At 46.4% G+C, this 5,266-nt stretch overlaps 1 protein-coding gene across 2 annotated transcripts in view; it reads left to right on the forward strand.

Annotated features, from left to right (window-relative positions):
* STX11 (syntaxin 11) overlaps positions 1-5,266 on the forward strand; it is a 19,415-nt gene that overhangs the window by 5,954 nt on the left and 8,195 nt on the right. The gene's annotated exons all lie outside the window — the stretch shown is intronic.

A 5,266-nucleotide genomic window follows, 5' to 3' on the forward strand; every position in this document is an offset into this window, starting at 1 on the left:
ATGGCCAGTGCAGGATATAGAGTCCAGATTGGAAAACTTGCTTACAGAATGCCTAATTAAGGTATATAGAGAAAAAGTGTTTCCTTAACATTAATACACTCTACTTTTAAGTCCTATACCTAATTGAACTATTCTGTACCTAATTGAAATATTTTCTGAGACTCTACCTATATATTTACAGGAAAATCATTGGCTGCACTCCCCCAACATCAAATTCCCTTGTGGTACACATTGAACATTCCCATTTTTGTCCATCACCCACCATGTGCACCCAGGTCCCTGGGCAAAGACAGTACCCGGAGAGGTTTGCCCTTTCCAGACGCTGGAAGGACCCAAAACTGTTTTTCCAACACACTCTTTATGTGTACTACAGGAACCTTATCTCCCTCCACGGTACGTAGGGAGCTGGATTGGTTGGACCATTACGATTACTAGATCCTCGAGTGTTGACACCAGGTGGCTTCTGCTAAATGGTTCTCCAATTTTTATACGTTCCGCACCCATGCTTTCAACATAGTTTTCAATAACCATTGAATCGTTCAATCTTACCAGAAGCTGGTGCATGATAGGGAATATGGTAAATCCACTCAATGCCATGATTTTTGGCCCAAGTGGTTACAGGGAATTTTAAAAATGGGTCCCATTATCTGATTCAATTCTTTCCGGAGTGCCATGCCGCCACAGGATTTTGCTTTTCCAACCCTAATATGGTGTTTTCGGGGCGGTAAGCATGGGGTACTGCGTATGTTTGAGCCACCCAGTGGTTGCCTCCACCATGGTGAGTACATAACGCTTACCATGTCGGAGATCGTGGCAAGGTGATATAATCAACCTGCCATGCCTCTCCATATTTATACTTTTGCCATCGCCCTTCCCCCCAAATAGGTTTCATCCTCTTGGCTTGTTTAATTATGGCGCATGTTTCACAATCATGAATAACTTGAGCAATAGCGTCCATAGTTAAGTCCACCCCTCGGTCTCTGGCCCACTTATATGTTGCATCCCTTCCCTTGATGACCTGAAGTCTCATGGGCCCACCGAGCTAGGAATAATTCACCCTTGTTCTGCCAGTCAAGTCTATTTGAGCCACCTCAATTTTGGCAGCTCGATTCAACCTGATGGTTATTTTTATGTTCTTCAGTAGCCTTACTTTTAGGCACATGAGCATCTACATGGCGCACCTTTACAACAATGTTCCTTATTCGGGCAGCAATGTCTTTCCACACGTTCAGCAGCCAAACAGGTTTACCCTTTCGTTGCCAATTATTCATTTTCCCACTGTTTGCAACCACCCCATAAGGCATTTGCCACCATCCATGAATCAGTATAAAGATGAAGCATTGGCCACCTCTCCCGTTCAGCCACATCTAAAGCCAACTGACAGCCTTTACCTCTGCAAATTGACTTGATTCTCCTTTACCTTCAGTGGCCTCTGCAACTTGTCGTGTGGGGCTCCATACAGCAGCTTTCCATCTGCGATGCTTCCTACAATACGACACAATCCATCTGTGAATAGGGCAAATTTCTTTTCGTTTCTGGTAAGCTTCATTGTATGGTGGTGCCTCTTTAGCACGTGATACCTCTTCTGTAGGTGGTGTTTCAATTTTTTTACTCTCAGGCCAGTCCATGATCACTTCTAGAATTCCAGGACGGCTGAGTTTTCCCATTCGAGCTCGTTGAGTAATTAATGAAATCCACTTACTCCAAGTGGCATCAAGTAGCATATGATGGGTGGAGGGAACCTGTCCTTTAAACATCCAGTTTATTACTGGCAAGCGAGGTGCTAGAAGAAGCTGAACCTCTGTCCCAACTACTTCAGAAGCAGCCCGAACCCTCATACACGGCTAAGAATCTCCTTCTCAGTTGGAGTGTAGCGCTCCTCAGACCCTTTATATGCTCGACTCCAAAATCCTAGGGGTCGGCCTCGGGTCTCTCCTGAGGCTCTTTGCCACAAACTCCAGGTGGGACCTTTCTCTCCAGCAGCAGTGTAGAGGATGTTCTTCACATCCTGTCCCGTCCGTACTGGCCCCAAGGCCACGCACGGGCTATTTCTTGTTTCATCTGCTCAAAAGCCTGCTGCTGCCTCAGGACCCCATGAGAAATTATTCTTCTTCCGTGTTACCTGATAGAGAGGGCTCACTATGTGGCTGTAGTTTGGGACATGCATTCTCCAAAAGCCCACTACTCCAGAAAAAGATTGGGTCCTGTTTTATTTGTGGGCGAGACATAGCAGTGATTTTGTCAATCACATCTGCTGGGATGTGACGACGTCCATCTTGCCATTTTATGCCTAAGAACTGGATTCCTGGGCAGGCCCCTTTCACCTTGCTGCGCTTAATGGCAAACCAGTTTTCAAAAGAATTTGGATTATCTGTTTCCCTTTCTTGGAAACCTCTGCTGCTGTATGGCCCCACACTACAATGTCATCAATATACTGCAAGTGTTCAGGAGCATTACCCTGTTCCAAAACAGCTTGGATCAATCCATGGCAAATTGTTGGGCTGTGCTTCCACCCCTGGGGTAAACGGTTCCAGGTATACTGAATACCTCTCCAGGTAAAAGCAAACTGTGGCCTACATTTTGCAGCCAATGGGATGGAAAAGAAGCATAGCAATATCAATGTGGCATACCACCTAGCTTCTTTTGACTCCAGTTCATACTGGAGTTCTAGCATGTCTGGTACAGCAGCACTTAATGGAGGTGTAACTTCCATTCAGGCCACACGGTAATCTACCGTCAGCCTCCATTCCCCACTGGTTTTACGCACTGGCCATATGGGGCTGTTAAAAGGCGAGTGCGTTTTGCTAATCACTCCCTGATTTTCTAATTGGCGAATTAGCTTTTGAATGGGGAGCAATGAGTCCCTATTGGTGCGTACTGCCGTCTGTGAACCACTTTGGTGGCAATTGGTACTCTTGGTCTTTTACCTGGAGCAACCCCACAGCAGAAGGATCATCTGACAGACAGGTAAATTGACAGCTGCTTAACACCATTTGTGTGTTACAGCAGCTACTCCCAAGGCCCATCGATACCCCTTGGATCCTTGAAATATCCCAATCCTAAAGGTTAATCGATTCCCAGTATACATGGAGCCTCTGGACCAGTCACAATAGGGTGCATTCGCCAGTTTTTACCAGTGAGGCTTATTTCGGCCTCCAACATAGTCAATTCTTGGGAACCCCCAGTCACTCCATGGATATAAATTGGTTGTGTCCCTTGGTGACTTGAGGGCATTAGGGTGCATTGTGCACCAGTGTCCACCAAGGCTTTATATTTCTGTGGTTGAGATGTGCCAGGCCACTTAATCCACACAGTCCAGTATACTCTTGTTGTCCCTTTCCCCCCCTGGCTGGGGCAAGGGCCCCCTCTATTGTTTACCTCGTTGACTTGCAGCAACTGGAACTCTCCCCGTTTGGAAGAGTTCACCTTGGTGGTTGTTTTGGATTGTAATTCTTTCACTCGTGCCTGAAGTGCAGAAGTGGATGAGTTATACCACTTCTTTATATCCTCCCCATGATTACTCAAGAAATACAACAAAGCAAAACGTATGGTCTTATCATTGTCGTTTGCTTGAATACGAGGTGTCTTATCGTTGTCATTTGCTTGAATACGAGGACGTCTCTTTTTTATGGTTGAGATTTTCGATGATACAGGTCGAGAGGAACTCATGTTGTTTAGCTCTCTCAATAGGCGATCGTGGAAATCCTGGTTTCCATCATCTGGTACCACCGTGGATTCATCTACATCAGGCACATTAGCCAATTTGTCAATAATATCACTTTGTGTTTCCTCCACTTTGTCTAACCTTTCCACTATTTTTTTTCCCATTTGGACAATGGCTGAAGTATAAAGCTTAACTTCTGTAGCGCTTATAAATAATTCAAGCTCCTGAAGTCTGCTAATTAGCTCATTTACAAGGGGCTTTCTTTCCCCTTTGCCATATACCAATGCAAGTGCACTGGCATGCTTTTCTGGAGCTGCCTTTGTAAAGTCACGCCACATTTGTCGTGGAACGTGGACTGCTTCAGGATCATGTAATTGGTTTGGATTGTTACGATTGAACTGGGGGCTGTAGAGCATTTCCACCAGAGCCCTTTTCTCTCAAAAATTGATACCTTTCTCCATAAGTCCATTTCTGTTTTCTCAGGCTCCAAGTTCCCGTTTAAAGGGAACTTCTTATCTCTTACCGCTATCACCAACATCCGCTTCCAGAGGGTGTAGGACCGATTTTTGGCATGTGCCTATACCTCTGTCCACACGTGAGTCCTGGAAATGCTACCCAGTTGGCGAGCTTCACTGCCATCGAGCCACGCACTGTTGGCACCATTGTCCCAGCAGCGAAGTAACCAAGTGACCATATTTTCTTTGGCTGACGTGATGAATCTTTTCTCAGATCTCGAATTTCACTCAGTTAAAAGATCGATCCAATAATGGTCGTAATACTTTGCTCACCTTTTGCTCTATCAAGAGTCTCAGGTGTTAATGTTGGCAGCTGTGTTGATGAGGCTGCCCCATCTATAAGTTTGGACTCGAGAAATTCTCGTAAAGAAAATTAGCTTTTGGCTCCGTCGTCTGACTCTGACCCTGACTCTGACGCTTGTGTTATTTCCTCCAGGCGACCTTCCTCTTCTTCTCCTCTCCTAACTTTCTCTCTCCTAACTTTCTCTGCTCCTCTGACTTCTTCTCCTCCTCTAACATCTTCTTATACTGCTCTAACAACCTCTGCTCCGCCGACTTCCTCTGGTCTTCTGACTCCTCCTGCTCTCCTGAGTCCCCCTGACCTCCTGAGTCCCCCTGCTCTCCTGAGTCCCCCTGCTCTCCTGAGTCCTGCTCTCCTAACTCCCTCCGCTCTTCTAACTCCTTCTGCATTTTCTCTATCTGAGTTGAAACTCGTTTTGTTTTTTCGGCCCTCTTACAGGGGCAACCAACATTGTATCTGGTGCCCCCGGTGGTTTGGTTAAGTTGGAGTACATACGGTTCAGACTTGAGGATGTTCCCCTTGGACTGGAGGTGCATAGCTTGGATCGGAGGAGATCGCGCTCGAACTCCAGGGTGTCGAACTCAGCCCTGAGGCGTTGTACTTGGACTGAATTGTGTCGAACCGCGGACTCGAGCGCGTTCGTGTTTGAACTGGAGAGTGTTTGCGCTCAGATTGGACGCATCGTACATGGTCTGGAGGTTGTTACGATCGATCTTGATAGCATCGAACTGAACTTGAGGTCGCTGTACATGGACCGGAGGACATCTCGCTCAGATCGGAGGTGTA

The sequence above is a fragment of the Coturnix japonica genome, chromosome 3, assembly GCF_001577835.2.
Source record: "Coturnix japonica isolate 7356 chromosome 3, Coturnix japonica 2.1, whole genome shotgun sequence".
Classification (NCBI taxonomy): Eukaryota; Metazoa; Chordata; class Aves; order Galliformes; family Phasianidae; genus Coturnix; species Coturnix japonica.